Below are 20,267 nucleotides of genomic sequence, written 5' to 3'. Positions count from 1 at the left end.
CCTCAAAAGAGAATTAGCAAATGCAGAGGTCCTGGAGCAGGAAGGGCTTTTAGAATATTCAGGAAACTTAAAGAAGGCCAATGTGATTTAAGCAAAGTTCTCGAGAAAGAGACCTGCAGGAGGTGTGGTTGATGAAAAGTGGGTGAGTCTCAGATTGCACAGGAACTTGTAGACCTTGGGATGAGATAGATTTATGTCTATGCCTCCCATCTTATATGCACTGGGGACTGGAAACATCCCCAGAACATTGTGTCAGACATTTGAAAGCCGAGGTCTAATTATTTCTCCTAAAAGATTCACCTCTCTGGGTGCTCTGTGAACTCACTAACTCTTACATGAATGAGATGAGAGCAGATCAGATTACCTCCAAGCACCAGAACATTTGTTCCGTAGTCAACACATCATCTGCAAACAAAATAATTAACCATAACAATGTCCTCATGCAGTTTGATACATATATCAATTTTCTTAAATGCAAATTTTGGATAGACATCCTTAGAACAGGATGGAAAATCTCCTTGTTATCTTGGTAAATAATATATTTTGCGCATCCTTAGTACAATTTATTCCTTGAAGAGGTTTCTCTTGTTAACATAACACAGCATATTATAGCTTAAGTATGTTAATTTTTGAGTATGGTCCAAGGGCATAAAATATTCATGCCAGGGTTAGCACAATCAAAGACGTGCACGACATTGTTCAGTGCTAATTGTGGAAGGCTGGCGAGGCAGACTTCTAATTAGTGGAACCCTGGTAATATGTTTGCTGCAGCCTGTCCGTCTTCTCTCCCCAGCCAGCAGCCTGGGCCACGTGTGAACTCTATCACAGGCAATTATAGACAAGGTCGGATCACCTCTTTTTAAAATTCTGCTTTGCGGCTGCTGCTAGTTCTAGACGAAAGTCTGGTTGCAGCTAAACTTGCAGAGTCAGGGCATTGTATCTCTGGGGCGTTTTCTTCCTTCCTAGAGAGCTTTCTCTTGACCCTTGTTTCCCACACTCAGGCGCCCAGCGCACATGTGCTATCCCTTGCCTACCTTTCCCAACCAGTGTATTGCCCCTGCCCAATATGTCAGTGAAATTTAGCTATTTTGTATTTTATTTCTTCCGGGTTCTTTTAGGTCCTTGTCACTTGTAAGACTTGTGTATTGTTTTAGGCTTTAGAAGTCATGAGATAGCCATGAAGTCTTAGAAGTCTTCGAAGCAGCATCAGAGGCTCTAGGTGCAAATCTAGCACCACCCTGGAACTCTTGGAACCCAAGCTTCTTTTATTTATGAATTAGGGTCCTAAAAATATCCATGGCACAGCATTTTGTGGGAACTACCTGTAAAGTTATTTGTAAGCTGCAAAGATCTGTGTTGAAATTTTAAAATTCCCAGAACCCTGACCCAGCCATTTGAAGGCTGAGGTCTAATTGTCTCCTCTAAATCAGCAGTCCCCAACCTTTTTGTCACGAGGGACTGATTTCGTGGAAAGCATTTTTTCCATGGAGGGGGTGAGAGGATGGTTTGTGCATAACGTGCATTAAGTGCATTACGTAAGTGCCTTACGTTCGCTGTGCGTTTTGTCTCTAATCTAATGCTGTTCCTGATCTGACAGGAGGTATCAGTCTGCAGCTGTAGGGACCCCTACCCTAAATGATTCATCCCTCTTAACTGAGTGTTTGTGAGTATGGATTAAACCAGTCTTTACTGGTAGAATAGTTAACAAAGAGATAATTCCCTCATGTATTATACGCATTTGTCTTTCTGAAATAGTTACCAAAATACCATTGCTTCAGAATCACGTAGGTGCTGGATGAGATAAGAATTTGGATCTTACTAAATATAAATTTCTAAGGGTTGGGCCTGATGAGCTGAATTTTAACAGATACTTTGTTAAGATACTTTGTATTTAGTGATGTTGCACATTGTCATTGGAGAACTGCTGCCTTTAGGGTTGCTTTTTCAAGCACAGAAGCACTTGTTGACTGACCTTAGAATGGATAGATGTGCTTTAGTATTAGGGGGGTTCTTCAATCGGGACTTGTTGATGTGTATTGCCTGGGTCTGGGTTTGTGCTAATTCAGTGATGTGGCTAAGGCAGATGATACTAAATGTTCTTCTCTTGAGAAGGGTGTTCAGCTTCAAAAATGATAAACGGGTAGGTAAATGCTGAAAGTATGCTATTTCTACAGAACCATAGGTCAATTTCGTCATGTTTCAACTTCTTAGAGACAAAACTTGGAGGAAAGTAAGGAGTCCAGGGCTAGAGGAACAGTTCCCGGAATACCAGGAACTATATAGTACGCTATATGATTCTTCTGTCTGTCGTTTCACCATTATCAACGTATGATTTCTACCACATGGCCGAAGATAATTGCTTGAGCCACAGCTATCAGTCAGTTTTTTTTCCCAGAAAAAAAAAAGAAAGGCAATGAAATTTATGTCATAATAACACCTGCTTAAATTGCATTTCACCTCCCTTGATATCACATTACCTAAAACTTATTTATATGAATTTACTTATCTGCAAGGGAGGCTGGGAATTATAAACTTTATTACAGTCACATGCCCTGCTAAAGAAGAAAGGGATGGATACTGATGGATCATCAGCAATGACTGTCACAGCATCCATGATCCCAGGCTGTCTCTGTTATAACAAAGAAAATGTGCCAATTCAAATCACTGGTCTCATCGGATAGTTTATTTTGATAACTTACGTAGAAATAAGTTTGGAAACACAGTCATTGCATCCCAGGTTCAGGCCTAAATTTGGACCCCTGGAGATGCGGATGTGGTCAGAGAATCAGAAGATGGTTCCAAATTGAAGGCAATTTCTAGACATTCCATAATTCTTAGTGGCATACTTGATTGCCCCTGGACCATTATGTTGATTCCTTTTCTTCCCTAAATTTTGTTTTATGTTAAAGTTTGACCACTTACTTTTAGTCTTTGTGACCTTATAACTTAACATTTGTGTTATTTCTCTCTGTGATTCTTTACTATTGTTACTCATAGCACTAATAATGATTGATGAAAGTGAAAGAGGAGAGTAAAATGTTGGCTTAAAGCTTAACATTCACAAAACTAAGATCATGGCATCTTGTCCCATCACTTCATGGCAAATAGATGGGGAAACAGTGGAAACAGTGGCAGGCTTAATTTTTTTAGGCTCCAAAATCACAGCAGGTGGTGACTGCAGCCATGATATGACCAACCTAAACAGCATATTAAAAAGCAGAGACATTACTTTGCCAACAAAATTCCATCTAGTCAAGGCTATGGTTTTTCCAGTCAGTGGTCATGTACTGGGGTCCAGCCCCTGTGGATCCAGGGAATTGGAAGCGGGGACGGCGTCGGCGAGGATCAGGAAACAATTGCTTAATTAAATGTTAATTAAGGATATAAAGAGTGGTTAAATAAGGATAGCTCAGTGAAGAAATTCAGTGGAGAAAAGAAGCTGAAATAAGGATAGCTCAGTGAGGAAATTCGGTGGAGAAAAGAGGCTGAATAATTCAGCCAGAAGGTGAGAGAAAGAACGACATGGGGAGACCAAGTTTCGGTGAACAAGGCCCGCACTTTATTTTCCAAAGTAGTTTTTATACCTTAAGTTATGCATAGAGGATAATGGGGGAAGGGGTAGAGTCATGCAGTAAGCCAGGCTTTCTTCCTGCAAACTCATCATATGCAAATGTTTAGGTGATTTGCATCATCTTCTGGCCCCGAGACCTGTTAACATTTTAAGACCCTTTCTTCAGAAAACTTATTTTTCTCTAAAGGTGATTAGTCAGGCACCGCTCTCAAAAGCATTAGATAAAGTTGCATTCCTACAGAGCAAAGGTGTGGTGGGCTATAACAAGAAAAAGAATTAACTCAAGGGTCCCAGGTTACAAACATTAAAGCTACTACTTACACCAATCATATTAATCAATACACTGCCAGGGACACAGCAGGTAAGGGATATGGAGACTTAGCAGCAAACATTGGCCCAACAAGTGAAAAACCCTTCACCAATACAATTTCTAATCAATCTTTTAACTGCTCAAAGGAATCTGTATTTAGACAGTTTAGAACATCTCCTGCCTCTCACAGTTGGGAGGCTCTGAGCAATCACATGTGGCCGGAAAAACCTATTCAGGCAGGCTAGAGGACTTCCAAAGGAGTTTGTAGGTTGAAACACTATCACACCCAGGAACTTTATTAACGGGAGCTGTAAGTTAACTCTTTTTTTCAGAGAGAGGTAGTGGGGGACAGCCCCCCCATAAAGTCAGAGGTGTAGGTGAGAGCACAAAGCAGAAAGTAGGCAGACTCTGGTTTTGGGGGTAGATGCTCGAGAATTCCAGGGGGACTCCTGAGGCTCGATCCCGCCTTTGCGTATGCCAAGCCTCCTTCCTCATGACCTTTGTCATGGGTGGAGCTCCTGCTCCCGGCAGTCATGTATGGATGTGAGTGTTGGACTATAAAGAAAGCTGAGCACCGAAGAATTGATGCTTTTGAACTGTGGTGTTGGAGAAGACTCTTGAGAGTCCCTTGGACTGCAAGGAGATCCAACCAGTCCATCCTAAAGGAAATCAGTCCTGAATATTCTTTGGAAGGACTGATGCTGAAGCTGAAACTCCAGTGCTTTGGCCACCTGATGAGAAGAACTAGCTCTTTGGAAAAGACCCTGATGCTGGGAAAGATTGAAGGCGGAAGGAGAGGGGGATGACAGAGGATGAGATGGTTGGATGGCATCACTGACTCAATGAACATAAGTTTGGGCAAGCTCCAGGAGTTGGTGATGGACAGGGAGACTTGGTGTGCTGCAGTCCATGGGATCACAAAGAATCAGACATGACTAAGTGACTGAACTGCACTGCTAATAATAAACATGTTATTGCATATCATAGTTATAATGAGAGAGTTCAGTTGTCTCAACTAATTTTTATAAGTGTCCCATTTAGAGAGCTGTTTTTGTTTGTTTGTTTGTTTTTACCATTCCATTCTGTCCGTTCCTGAGAAGACTGTAGATTGACTGGGTGAAAGCGTTATGGTCCAAATTACCTGTGAAGAAAGAAGCAGGAGCTTATATTTAAACCTATACTTTCTAAATCTAATTACACATCAAAATTACTTGTTAAGTTAATAGCTAAATATATACTTTAGCCAGATTTGAGAACTGTGATATGGTTATTGATATTTTCAGGACCATTTAAAGCCACTTCCTTCATCAAGAAACTTTTGGTAAGAACCTTCCTCCTGGGTCCTTAGGTGTGGTATGGTTTTTAGTGGCTTAACATCTCCATATGACTGACTGTACCAGTTTCTTGACTTATCTTTCACTGCTGATCACCTGAAATGTTTTGCAATTCCTTGATGTCTTTTTTAGTTCACCTACCATCTTTCTATTTGCCTAATTCAACTCATTCATCAAAACTCTGTTCAAGCATAACCATTTCTTAGAACTCTTCCTTAGAGACATGGATTCAGTGACCTCTTCTGCTTTCCTGGCATATTCTGTGTCATAGTTTTAGCGTAGTACTTGCCATATTCTACTGTAATTATTTGCTGCATACACATCTCCTCCCTTTCAATGGCAGGTCATTTAAATGGTCTTTAAATAGGAACACATTACTATGTATATGTTTATGCACAGAGCCAAATTATCTCACCCTACTAGACATATTATCCTAGATGTCAGACCAATAACACAAATTTTCAATATGTCTTGTCTGGGACTCATTACCCAGCACTATTGCCACCACCACCACCACAAATAACCAGAGCTCTTAATCTACCTCCCATTTCTTTATTATTCATTTCTTCCCTCTAAGTGTCCAGTTTAAAAAAAAAAAAAAACTGGAGTGTTAGGAAGAACTGAATAAATATTTGCCGAATGGATGTGTAAGCATGTATTTTTTCAAATGCCTAAAGAAATCTTAAAGCAGTGTTTAAAGTACATGTTATGCTACTGCTAAGTCACTTCAGTCGTGTCCGACTCTGTGCGACCCCACAGACGGCTCCCCCGTCCCTGGGATTCTCCAGGCAAGAACACTGGAGTGGGTTGCCATTTCCTTCTCCAGTGCATGAAAGTGAAAAGTGAAAGTGAAGTCGCTCAGTCGTGTCCGACTCTTCACGACCCCGTGGACTGCAGCCCACCAGGCTCTTCCGCCCATGGGATTTTCCAAGCAAGAATACTGGAGTAGGGTGCCATTGCAAGTCTGTAAAAATAAACCTATTTTAATTCACTCTCTACCCCCTTAAACTGATATTTTTTATGCCTTTCAGAGAAAATCCAATGCATTTCTATGTTTGATAATAGAATAAGACACTTTTTTAAAAAGATGTAAGGGAGAAAGGGATTGTGAGAATGGAACAAATATGTCAGATCATGTGCTGCGATTGGGATAGTGATGTATGAAGATCAACCTGGCATGCCTCATCCCAGAAAAAAATGGTTGATGACTCTACTGAAATATACCTTTCTTGGCCAAGAAGGAGGTTTAGACCTTCAGCCACTGTAATTGCCAACTATAAGTGTGTGTGTGTGTTTGTGTGTGTGTGTGTGGTGGGGGGAGGTGTGTGTCTAGAAAACTGTCTAGTAAGTTTTAAAAAGTTTTTAACCAGAGAATCACCTGCCATATTTTGTCCAGAGCAATTAGGGTTATACATGACTAAGTCAACAGTTTCTTGGATATTTCCATTCCGATTTCAGACAGGCATCTACATTCATTAAGTACAAAGTAGAAATTAATTTCTGGGCCACCAGGGAAGTCCCTCCGGCAGCCTTCTAAACAGACACTTAAGTCTACTGATTCTTCTTTGAAAATCTCTATTTCAAACACTTGCCTCTAAACCCACTGCCACTGATCTAGTTCTGATGCTCCTCATTTCACCAGCCTCCTACCTGATGCTCTATCTGAAATCTCCTCGATTCTAGTCTTTCTGCCTTCACCTGCCTTTGAAACGCCTTGCTCAAGTATTGTGCATGCTCCCTTTCAGTCGCTAAGTTGTGTCCGACTCCTTGTGTTCCCATGGACTGCAGCCCACCAGGCTCCTCTGTCCGTGGAATTTTCCAGGCAAGAATACTGGAGTGGGTTGCCATTTCCCTCTCCAAAAGTATTGCGATGATTATATTATCCACCTGTCTTAAAACACATTCTCATACAAGATATTGTCTAGTTTTCTACAGGGGGAAAATCCTCTCATCTGTCAATAAAAACATTTAGCCCCAGGAGCCTGTTTTGCATATTGTCATAAAATCTTTATATACTTGAGGAAAAACAACAGATTAGCCTAATGCTACTGTAAAATAGTACAACATGGACATATACACCAACTGAGAATTTACAGGAAATGAAACAATTCTCTATAGAACCAAATGCTCTAATGTTGGATTGTTAATTTTAAAGCAAATATTCGTTTATGAAACTGTTGGACTGGTTATTTTCTTTCTCCACAAAATAAAACAAAGAAATAAAGAACCACAGCATTTTGATATACTAGAGTGATTTCTATTGCTTCCATAGAAACTTTGTCAGAAGCTTGGAAAATTCGTTCCAGCAGTCTGTACAATAATGTTCAGACCTCAATTCAAAAAAAAAAAAAAAGAAAATATAGAGGTTAGTCTGTCTCTGAGGAATAGCATCCTCTGGGTGGAAAAGACAGTGAACAATAAATTGAAATCATGAAATATTAAGCTATAGAAATGGTGAAAACAAGACTAGAGAGATACCTCCAGTGTACATGGTGAACACAGTAATTATGTACTTGGCAGAAGGTGTGAAACTGATGATCAAGTTAAAACAGGATCTCAGTGAACATTTTAACAAATATATTTATTTATTTAGATAATTTTAAAAAGTCATGAACAAAGGCACAAAGTCTAGAATCCAGACAGTAGGATTGTTCCAATATTGGTGTCTTCAGTTTCAGTTCAGTTGGTCAGTCGTGTCCGCCTCTTCGTGACCTCATGAATTGCAGCACGCCAGGCCTCCCTGTCCATCACCAACTCCCGGAGTTCACTCAAACTCACGTCCATCGAGTCAGTGATGCCATCCAGCCATCTCATCCTCTGTCGTCCCCTTCTCCTCCTGCCCCCAATCCCTCCCAGCATCAGAGTCTTTTCCAATGAGTCAACTCTTTGCATGAGGTGGCCAAAGTACTGGAGTTTCAGCTTTAGCATCATTCCTTCCAAAGAACACCCAGGACTGATCTCCTTTAGAATGGACTGGTTGGATCTCCTTGCAGTCCAAGGGACTCTCAAGAGTCTTCTCCAACACCACAGTTCAAAAGCATCAATTCTTCAGCCCTCAGCTTTCTTTACAGTCCAACTCTCACATCCACACATGACCACTGGAAAAACCATAGCCTTGACTAGATGGACTTTTATTGGCAAAGTAATGTCTCTGCTTTTGAATATGCTATCTAGGTTGGTCATAACTTTACTTCCAAGGAGTAAGTGTCTTTTAATTTCATGGCTGCAATCACCATCTGCAGTGATTTTGGAGCCCCCCAAAAATAAAGACTGACACTGTTTCTACTGTTTCTCCATCTATTTCCCATGAAGTGATGGGACCAGATGCCATGATCTTAGTTTTCTGAATGTTGAGCTTTAAGCCAACTTTTTCACTCTCCTAGTTTTGATAAATATATCGTGGTTATATACATTCATAACATAAAGGAAAACTGTGAAGGATGATGGGAACAGTCTATACCATTTTCGCAGTTCATCTGTAAGCCTAAACTTATTTCAAAACAAGAAGTTAGAAAGTAAATAAATCTCAAAGAAGCACCTATAGCATTGTCTTAATTTCTGAGCATCACCTTGAGGCTAACGGTGCATTCTGGCCCTTAGTGCTCCCTATATTTATTTGCATTTCCTTATTTTGTTCTGTGAAACATTTAATTAATTACAAAATACTTGGTTACAAAGTTGAGAGAGGAGGAATTTTTTGCTGAATGTGTTTTATTTTTTTAGAGTTAAAAAAAGATTAAGGTGGGGGTGCAATAATATCAGTTTCTTACAAGTTCCATGTAATGTTATGCACATTTCTTTTCTAAAGAAAATTGTGTAGGCTTCCAAGCTAAGACAGAACATAGCACATTGGAACACAGAATTTCCAGTCAGGTGACCTAGAATGTGTGAATAGGGACATGTCTCATCATTATAACTTAAAAGGGTTGGAAAACCATATGGAACTATTTATTCTAGTGGTTTCTAAAGGCTGGTCTAAGTACAATGAATCTAACAAAGATTCATTGGCCAGCAGAGACATTATCTTCCTGATCAGATGTTTACTTTTTATTTGATCAGTTTTCCTTCTAAGTATCCTTCAACTTTCTTTCCTATTATTCTATTGTTTACTTAATAACTTCTTATTTAGGATAAAAAAAATTTTTTTTAGGATGAAAAATTTTTAGGATGAATTTTTTTTTTTAGGATGAAAAAAGTTTTCTTTCCTGATGCATGCTAGACTATAAATGTCCTTCTTAATAGTGTTTATGGCATCCCACAGATTTCGATGTACGTTTTATTAATCATTAGGCCCTAAACGTTCTCATTATTATTCTCTTTTTATCCTTTCCTTGACCAGAGAATGGTTTATCCAAGTATTTCTGAAATTCCAAACATTTTTCTAGTTAGTTATTTCTATTTATTAGTGTAATTGTACTGTGCAGAGAAATCTTTGTAGTCTGTATTATACCAAGCTTTCACAATGTATTGAGACTTATTTTGTGGCTCAGTAGGTTGGCAAATACGGTATACACATATATGTTTTTGAAAAGAATGTGTACTCTACAGTTACTAGATGCAGAATTTATAGAATCCATTGTAGCAGGTGTGTTTATCATGTTCTTTAAATTTGATTGCACGTTTTTAAACCAGTTTTATCTTTCAGTTAATGAGAGGGATAAAAGAATGTTCAAACTGACAGCAAATTTGATTATTTCCCCTTTTAGTTCTCTGAGAGTTTTTGTGTATAATTCATATATATTATTGTATGTATATGAATATGTATATGTGCATATATATACTTGTGTATATATATGTATGTGATTAGATTCATATAAGTTTTTAATTTTATATCTTCTTGGATATTTATATATCAACTTTTTCTTAGTTCTGCTGACGCTTTTTACCTTAAAATCTGTTTTGATTGGTTATAACAACTATAGAAGTTTGTTTTTGATATTAAAATGCATATTAGTCAGTTTAATTATAATACTAATAGATACAAACTAGAATTTCATATAATATGGCTACAGGTTTTTCAGTCAACCAACAATGAAATCATTCAAGAGACATCAAGTGTCACCTGAACACTTAGTATGTGTGTAGAATATACACATTTATCACATCATTATTAAATTAAGATACCATGGAAGATTAGCATACATGAGATTTTCTTGGTAAAATGTCTTCCCACTTGGGATGAGAAATAATTAACTTGTTATGTTTCAGCTGTAAGAATTCTAACAAGATTTACTTTTTTTTCTTGTCAATTGTCACTATATTTTTCTTATCAATTGTCTATTTTATGATTTGTTCTATTATTAAGCTTATGTGTATGTATTTTACTATTGTGCAAGGTATTAAGTAAGTTAGATGAGAAAAGTTTTGATATCCTTGTTGGCTTAGTGGTCAAGAATCCAGCAGCCAATGCAGAAGATGTGGGTTCAATCCCCTGGGTCAGGAAGATCCTTGAAGAAGGAAATGGCAACCCACTCCAGCTCTTGCCTGGAAAATCCCGTGGAGGGAGGAGCCTGGTGGGCTACATAAGGAAAATTCCGTGGACAGAGGAGTCTGGTGGGCTATAGTCCATGGGGTCACAAAAGAGTTGGACACTACTTAGCGACTAAACAACAATACATGAATGAATGAAGCAGATAAAAGTACATTGAAATCAAAGAGACTAGCCAATCTTAGTGGGCTTCCCTGGTGGTTCAGATAGTAAAGAAACTGCCTGCATGCAGGAGACCTGAGTTCAACTGGGTTGGGGAGATCCCCGGAGAAACGAATGGCCAAACTTCTAATATGCTTAAGTGGGTATTATTCTGAAAAATATTTACTACCTCCTAATGAAACACTCATAGACAAGTTAGTATACTTTAGTACTATTTTAAATGTTTCAAAGCATGTATCACAGTGTCTTCATGGTTATGTCACAAAATATATGTTTGTCTTACAGCCAAACAAAACTTAACTTTAGAGATAAACCTTTATAGGTCTTTCAGTTCCAACAATGCGTGTAAATGTTGCCAACACAAAGGACTAAAGGCTATAATGAGTAAATAAAGCCTAAATCCTAGAGCAAGGTCAAAAAGTGCAAAACCTGACCTACTTTCTACTTACCTCCAATCATATCACAATTTTTTTTTCAATATTTACCTGGCATCTTCTTTTCATCTTTTCCCTTTAACATGTCTGTTTTCTTATATTTTAAGTGTGTTTCTTGTAAACAGCAGAATTGGGTTTTTCCTTCCTAGTCTAGCTGCCTTTTATCTGGATACTGAGTCAATTTACATTTGTTGCAATTTCTTAAACATCTGGATTTATTTCTGCCATCAGATTCCGTACCCTCCATTTGTCGTGTTTTGTGAATGTAATTTTCTGTTTCTTTCCCTCCTTTGTATTTTTCAGCTGTTTTATTTTGTTCCGGCGTTGATTTTCTGTTGTTATCATTCCATGTTTTCATATCTGTGGGGTTTGATTGTGTTATTCATTTTTTAAATGATCACCTTATGAATTTTAAATTGTGTGCATATCAACTGTGAAGCATTGTAATATCTTTACTATCCACCTAAACACTAAAAGACCTTATAGTATTTTAACTCAGACAAACCCATTATGATAGCTATAGCCATGTATTTTAGTTTTATCATTATTTTTTATGAGTCCACAATTCACATGTTTGTTTTATATGGTTACAGTTTATTAGTTTTACTTACATATAAACAAAGTCATTTGCTTTTTTATTTCTTCATTGAAATCTCAGATTTTTCATATAACCTCACTTCCTTTCCACCTGAAGTTCATGGTTGATGAATTGATTGATTCAAAAATATTATTGAATGCTTATTACATCTCCCCAAATATAGCTATTATAGTTGTAGTATCTGAAAAATATAGATAAAAATCTCTGTCCATTCTTTAGAATTTTTTTTAATGATGATTAATCCCTTTGTGGCGTGACACATACAGTAAGTCCCCTATATAGGACCTTCAAGTTGTGAGCTTTCAAAGATGTGAGTGTGCACGACGTCAGTGTCAGGCCTGAGTGAAATCGCAGCTTGCCCTCCATCTACTGTTGCTGATGATTCTGCAGCTCTGCCATCTCCCACCTCCTCTTCCACATCCAGTCAGTAACTCTTCTTGCTTGTTCACTTGATGCCTGCCCCTAAATGCCTGGAGAAGGCGATGGCATCCCACTCCAGTACTCTTGCCTGGAAAATCCCATGGACAGAGGAGCCTGGTGGGCTGCAGTCCATGGGATTGCTAAGAGTCAGACACAACTGAGCGACTTCACTTTCACTTTTCACTTTCATGCATTGGAGAAGGAAATGGCAACCCACTCCAGTGTTCTTGCCTGGAGAATCCCAGGGATGGGGGAGCCTGGCGGGCTGCCGTCTATGGGGTCACACAGAGTCGGACACGACTGAAGTGACTTAATAGCAGCAGCAGCAGCAGCCCCTATATGCCAGCTGTTGTACTGTACTACTGCACTTTTCAAGGTACTGCACTGTATGATTAGAAATGTTTCCTTTATTTTTTGTGCTTGTATTTTTTAGATCTATTATTAGTACGAAAAGTATTGTCGCCCTATTACGGTACAATATTATATAGCTGATTGTGTTAGTTGGGTACCTTGGCTAACTTTGATGGACTTGTGAACAAATTGAACCTATGAATGAACACATGCTTGGAATGGAACTCAGTCGTATGTAAGGGACTTCTGCATTATTGTCTAAAAACTTTTTGTCACTCTTATTTTTAAAATATATCTTTGTGGCATTTGCAGTGCTAGCTTCTCTTCGGTTTCCTTTCAGCCTATTATTGAAAGTATCACTGCATGTTTCTTTGGTTTTGATAGTTTTTGAGAAGTTAGCTGTTCATATCATTATTATTTTTTAAGGTATTCTCTGTCCTTAATAATTTGCAGTTTTTCTATAATGTGTTTATCTTTTCTCATTGAAAATTTGTAGATGTTCTGTGGATGATTGCTTTTTATTAAAAATTTTAGTTATTTAAAAATTCCCAGTGATTGCCTATTTAATATCATATTTACCCCATATTAGATCTTTCATATTTAACAACTTTTCTATTCTGTACTTATTATGGAATATACCTTTACACTTTTTGTTTTTGCTACTTCTTTCATTTAGTATGTAAATTCAGCAGTACTGTTTGTGTGTGTGTGTGTGTGTGTGTGTATAGAGAGAGATTATTTTAGAAGATTCTTTACCACTGCACCCCCTGGGAAGCCTCTTTTAAGCATGCATCGGGGTAAACAGCCTGTCTGTCAATGCAGGAGACATAAGACACACAGGTTTGATCCCTGGGTCAGGAAGATTCCCTGGAGGAGGAAGTGGGAACCCATTCCAGTATTCTTACCTGGAGAATCCCAGGTACAGAGAAGCCTGATGGGACTTCTCTTCCATAGGGTTGCACAGAGTCAAGACATGACTGAAGTGATTTAGCATGCATATATATGTGGTGAGGTAATAGGAAGTGGGTCCTTTGGAACGTGACTAGGTCATGAGTGTGCAGCCCTCATGAATGGGATTAGAGCCTTTATGATAGAGACTCAAGCAAGCTCACAATCCCCTCTACCATGTGAGGACATGGTGACAAATCGTGGGCTATAAATCAGCAAGAGAGCCTTCACCGGAATGCAGTTGTGTTGGTGTCTTGATTTCAGACTTTCCAGCCTCCCTATGAGAAATAAATTTGTTTTCTATAAGCTTCCCAGTCTGTAGTATTTTATTACAGCAGCCAAAATGGCCCAAGACACTCCTCTTGAGGCTGTGAATCTGAGGCTTAAATTAAATGGAGTTGGCACATTTCCTCCAAATGTAACCCAATATAAGTGTTTTATTTTTTATGTATTGGTTCTTACATTTAGCCTTTGTCCTGTTTACCTTTCTGCCAGTTTATGGATGCATTTTAATAGTTATCTTTTATAATTTACCAAGTTCTTATAGGTGTTAATGTCCCCATGTATATTTAAGATACTTATCCAAGTAAAGGATTAAAGATGTGGAAGAATTTTCCCAGCTTTCCTGTAAGTTTCAGCATCCTTCACTCTCTCAAGCCACTGAATCTGTTTTATGTGCAGCTATATCTCCGACTGAAGAAAAGTTTCTATTAATACATGTCATTTTTTTCTCCCAGTATGAGAGAGAATATCAAATGAGACATAGATGAGGGTGAGTTTTCCTTGTAAGTAATCAATAAACAAAACAAACAAATTTGCACTCCAATGAAATTGATTCATCCTTCTCAGGTAGCTGAACTGTGCAATTTTCCTCTCTTTTAATTACTAAAAGATGTCAACTTATGATACAAAGAATCTAGTATGTTTTAGGAAATGGGACACTGTTAAAAAGGCTTTCTCTGTTCACAAGCATCCAATATAAATACAGGTTTAATTTTTCAGTTGTTTACCTCAACACTGTGCTTCCTCAACCCTGAATTACCCCCTTGTCAACCCTGCCCTTCAGTTAACATCTGTCATTAAAAGTTCTCAAAGCACAACAGTTTTTTCTTACCTTTTGTGTAAGTATCATTCAAGAGCAATAGTTGTGTGTGTGTGTGTGTGTGTGTGTGTGTGTGTGTGTGTGTGTATTTCTGGATGAACCTTAGAGCATTGTGGGATCACTGGGTTTTATCTTGCATTTCTCTATTGGAAGGAAGGAAGGAAACCCAGCTGGTTTTAGGCAGGAAGACTAAAGAGAAAACTAAATTTCATATTGAGAACAATTAGGAGGACATAGATATTATTTAACTATTTTGGTGAGTATTTAAATTCCTGCTCCACATTTATTTTGCCTTTTGAATTCTTCATTTATTAAACTTATTTTTTTATCTCTGCTTGTATGTACCCAGGTCAGGGACTCTGAGGCAGGAACATGAGGAAACAATTCCAGAAGAAAGTGACTATGTACCTTAAAGATTTTTGAGATAGGCTTGAACATCAAAAGCTGTGAACAATGACTTCAAGTGGACTTAAGTCCAATGAAAGGATCTTTAACCACTCTTGAATAATGTAGCTATTTTATTTAACTTTATTCTATATGATTTATGCAAAATGCTTATCTTATGCCCAGTGTTGGGCTTCCCAGGCGGCACAGTGGTGAGAATCTGTCTGCCAATGCAGGAGACTTGGGTTGGATCCCTGGGTCAGGAAGGTCACCTGGAGAAGGAAATGACAACCTACTTCAGTATCCTCGCCTGGGAAATCCCATAGACAGAAGAGCCTGGCGGGCTACAGTTCATGCAAAAGAGTAGGACATGACTTAGAGACTAAACATGTTCAATGTTAATTTCTGAGGAAATCGAAGGCAATCAATCCTCTTCAACTGCTAACTTTCTGCTAACCACCAGTACCACTGGCCATTATCATGTTGGCTTAAGAAATGTGTGTCTCTGAATTTTATTTCTACATGTCTGTGATTGTACTAACAGTACATGGGAATTCAGAACTCTACAGGAAGGATTGGTAACCATGGAGATGGGAGGGTACTTTCTGCAGTAACTCCACTGTACAAAATAATTTATGCAGGAATGTAAAATCACAGATGTTTTGAACCATATGCAGGCTATATTTAACTACAGTGCAAGTGACAAGTTACTTGGGAGTTACTAATCCAAAAGAGGTGAGCCCAGTCAGATAATAATTCTTTCTTCTCTTCACTGTTGTAGAAAGTCCTAGGAACAAGGTCCCACTGCGATGGGGGATAAAGTTTGAGTGTATGAGTTAACGTGTGTGTATGTGTGTACAAGACGCTGGGGTATACAGAAGGAAATATACAGAGAGGGATGCGCTGGAAAAATCATAAAAGTAATATGAGGAAAAAATAAACTTCCTCTTAACCTTCTTTCTTATTTTGTCTCTATTCGTAACAGTCTTGATGTACAGAAATATTGACTTTTAGGCATATCACTGATTTTTTTTTAACTTAGGAAAATAAAGATTTCTAATTTAATTTTTAAGCTAAAAATTAGTGTCTTGGTTACTGGGAATAGCTCTTTAGGCTAGTTGTGTTTATGACTCAATGAACTCATTTATCTTCATAATAATCATTGAAAAGGTTAAATTGTATTTGGCGTAATTTGAAATCCAAGGAAATGTTTAACCCATGTTTGAAATATTTGTATCTAAAATATCTGTTCTTTTTGGTCTGAGGTATTAAAGGGATAAACCCTTTATTACCCCGAAACTTGCACTTCTTATCCGACATGCACTTTTACCAGAGTTGGCTCCACAAGGTAGGTAGTCTTAAGAAATGAACAGCTCTGTCATTCTGCTCTTCACCTGTAAAAAATAAATGCTGCTTTTAGGATAGGTTTTCTAAAAGAGAGGCCCTTAGAAATCACAAAATTAATGCAGCACTTTGTGGAATGGAGCTATTTTCAGTACCACTAGCCTTTTAGTCTTCAGAGGCCAAAGAAAGGAAAGAAAACAATTTACATTGTAAAACTTCTCATTCCTTGGGGCACTCTGGGTCCAGGCGTTCCTCTTTCTTCATTTCCCCGGTTCTTAGTAGAATGTGGCATCTGCCTCTTTTAGATTAAAGTCTTCCTGGACTTTTGTCCCTACCCCACCTCTTTGCTTACTGCTTTTTGTATTGAAGCCCAGGTCTCATTTGAATATAAATTGCCTCACTCATAATTAAATATATTTCTGCAGATCCAAGGGAGACTCACCTTAGGCAATTGTTTCTCCCTTCTGGATGCCTTTCTTCTTTTTATGTGCAATTAAACAGGAACATGCAGCGGAACCTCCATATTAACACACCTAACATTCAATAGAATGGGGATTACGCCACAGTTCAAGAGGCCAGTTGCCTCTTGGCACATCCAGTTTTGCCTTGGCTATTGATAAGGGTGCTCTCAAATGGGAAAAAGCTGAAAAGGTGCTATTATGGTAAAGCCACTGAGTGGCAGCACAGATAACAGACCTGGACTTTAATAGATGGTGGGTTCCCAGCCGGCCACACCGAGGCATATGACACCTCAGTGGTCAGACATGTCAAGAGTTTTCCAGATGGCTCTGACAACTGCCAATCTCAATATTGTGTATTTGGAAGAAAATCACCTAACTTTTTGCACTCTGAGTTGAAATTCTGCTTTCTGACACTTATTCCTGGGATTCATTTCAATCTGTCCTCTTGAATGATTCTGTACCATGTGTGTGTGGGTGGCTTTGTATCTTTTATTATCAGTTTGATTGTGGACCTTAGCCTAGTGCTTGGCAGACAGTAATCATTAATGAATATTTGTTGGAAGAATGAAGGGAAGAAAAGGAGGGGAATTTAATGGGTGGTTAATTGAAGAGTAACATCATTTTGCTTATCGTTTTCCTGAAACCTTCATGGCCTATAAATCATGGAGGTAAAGCAAAAACTTCATTTCCTGGGTGGCTACAGATCTTGTATGGGCATATTCTGGACTGTGGCCCTGCCCCAGGCAAATAGGCTATTGAGAGAACAGTTCAGAATTCAGAAAATTGGAGTATTAGATTTAACCCATATACTATTACTAACTAGGAATCCCCCCTTCCATAATATTTTTTTGTTGAAAATTAATTGCTTCTGTTCTTTTATCTCTGTTATCCATTAAGACCAGTGATTTTGTCTGTCAGTCTGTCTGTCTATCTCTCTGGGCTTCCCAGAGGGTGCTAGTGGTAAAGAACCTGCCTGACAATGCAGGAGATGTAAAGAGAAGCAGGTTCGATCCTTGGGTTGGGAAGATTCCCTGGAAGAGGGCATGGCAGCACACTCTAGTATTCATGCCTGGAGGATCTCGTGGCCAGAGGAACCTGGTCAGCTACAGTCCATAGAGTTGGAGAAAGTCAGACATGACTGAAGTGGCTTAGCATGCACATCCCTCTAAATAGCTATCTATAAGAAAAACATAAAATATGAACACAGTATAAGAAGAATATTTAAATCACTCATAATCTCATTACTTAAACAAAACTATTTGTATTAATTTATGTGTATTTTTTCTATGTATATGTATGTTTATATATATTATATGCACATATTTAGAAAATTTAAAATGTACAATTTGCATTCTTTGCATCTCTAATAATTATTTACAAATATACATTAGGGTGTAGGGGATATGCTCTTTTATGGATATAATTTATTTTACTATTATTGTGAGTTATTAAAATATACCCAGTTTCAAACCATTTTCAAATTATATGATCATTATTCCTGTTGGAGATAAGATAATTATCTCCTGGGAGCCAACGTTTATAGTCCGGTCATTAGTTAGAATCTATTTTTGCAGAACTGAGGCTGTGTGTCACCTCTTCGGATTACCTCTCAGCCCTTTGCGTAGACATGTGGGCAGTCTGTAGGGCTGCAAGGCACCGCAGACCTGTTATTTCTTTCTTCTACGAGAAAGCCTCAATTTGTGCAGAGAAGCAAGGATGGCAAAGTGACATTTTCTTTGCAAATTCACTCCCCTGTGGCCAGGCAAAGAGGAGGAACTGAAAGAAAAGTGCAATGAGTGTTTATATTACAATTCTCCGGGGAACTCGGTCCATTTTTAGAGTTTAAAATTTTTATTTGCTTTCTCTACAGAATAAATTTCTTCAGGAGGAGAACACTTCATACAAATAAAATTAATGCTAATCTCCTTAGTGTGAGATTCCTGTCAGCTGACATAAGCTGGAATTTTTTAAATTAATTTTCATTGGAGCTAGTTGCCTCACAATGTTGTGTTAGTCTCTGCTGTTCAGCAAAGTGAATCAGTCACACATACACATATATCCCCTATTTCTTGAATTCCCTTCCCATTTAGGTCACCACAGAGCACTGAGTAGACTTGCCTGTGCTACAAAGTAGATTCTCATTAATGTTTGTAACATTGTATTAAAATAAAATGTCAAATTATAGATGAATTCCTCAATCTGACATACAAAAGAATTTATAGTCTGATCCAAAATTTCCTATTCAACATCATATGTTAAGTGGTCTAGCCAAAGTTCATACTCAGTTTCTGAGTAGTCTTGAAATCACGTAGGTCATCTGGAGATATTTTTATTTATTATTCTCTCTGCCTAGGTTGTTTCTTCCCTCTGCAATAATAAATGCGTAAGATACCACAGACGTAGAGGCAAAACTAATTACTCCCTCTCCTCTGCGTCATAGTTATTCAATTCACACTTGTGTAGAATTGTGGTGTATCAGTTTGACTGTCTTCCTGCCGTCCTGATCTGGTGAGGGAGTTAACTGTGTCATTCTCATATTTATATCATGAGAGATATACACAAAGCATGTCTCTCAGATGTTTGTTGGATGAATGAATGGATGGATGAAACTGAATATTGGTCATACTGATTCAGCATAAGTGATTCTCCGGACGCTTTGTATTCCTTAGCCTTGTATCTTAGCCTTGAACTGCACTTTTGTGTATTCTCCAGTACAGCATTCTACTTCTAGTCACAATAAGTCAGTCTGAAGGTGATGCTTCTAGCAAATATATATTTCCTCCATTCCTGAACAGAACCATCACAGGGAATAGGAACTTATGTATATCACCATTGCTGCTTTCCTGTTAGTAACTGGCATTAGGATTTTTCTTATTTTCTTCTATTTAATTATGGTAGTTTCCAATATATAGAATAATAGTAGATATAAATACTTGACTCCATCACCTACTAGCACTTTTTGATATTTCGTCATATTTTCTTCACTAATTGCTTTCCTGGACTATTTTGTAATAAACTACATATATCAAGCTTTTTTATTCCTAAATATTTCCATTGAATCTCTCTACAATGTTCCTATGTATTTATAATAATATTATGCTAAAATAAAAATTAACAATAATTTCTCAGAATAGTCTAATATCCTGCCCATATTCAGTTCCCTCTAAGTCTCTCCACAGTGTATTTCACTGCTGGTTTGTTTGAACTAGAACTCAATAAATGTCCACACATTTCACTTAGTTATGTTCTATCTTTATTTATCTGAGTCTTCATTTTTAAGAACAGTTTTTTTTTTTTACTTTTCTCCTATTATATCTGTTGCCTTCCATCTTCTAAGTTTATATAGTTATTTCTTCTTGA

General features: G+C 37.9%; 1 protein-coding gene and 1 long non-coding RNA gene across 6 annotated transcripts in view; one reads left to right on the top strand and one right to left on the bottom strand.

The window, feature by feature from the left end:
- The window catches only part of LRRC4C (leucine rich repeat containing 4C), a 1,421,025-nt gene that overhangs the window by 86,440 nt on the left and 1,314,318 nt on the right, over positions 1–20,267 (top strand). The gene's annotated exons all lie outside the window — the stretch shown is intronic.
- Positions 15,224–17,031, bottom strand: LOC109570006 (uncharacterized). 2 transcript variants are annotated; one of them, XR_002182408.2, is made up of 3 exons: positions 16,889–17,031; positions 16,395–16,496; positions 15,224–15,374 (listed from the first exon to the last, which is right to left on the bottom strand). It is a non-coding gene; the product is annotated as an uncharacterized lncRNA (long non-coding RNA). The 2 variants fall into 2 exon arrangements; XR_002182409.2 differs by having other exon boundaries at positions 16,433–16,496; positions 16,889–17,021.

This window comes from Bos indicus, chromosome 15 (genome assembly GCF_029378745.1).
Source record: "Bos indicus isolate NIAB-ARS_2022 breed Sahiwal x Tharparkar chromosome 15, NIAB-ARS_B.indTharparkar_mat_pri_1.0, whole genome shotgun sequence".
Lineage (NCBI taxonomy): Eukaryota > Metazoa > Chordata > Mammalia > Artiodactyla > Bovidae > Bos > Bos indicus.
The sequence above is the reverse complement of the archived record's forward strand: the minus strand, read 5'-3'. Positions and strand labels throughout refer to the sequence as shown.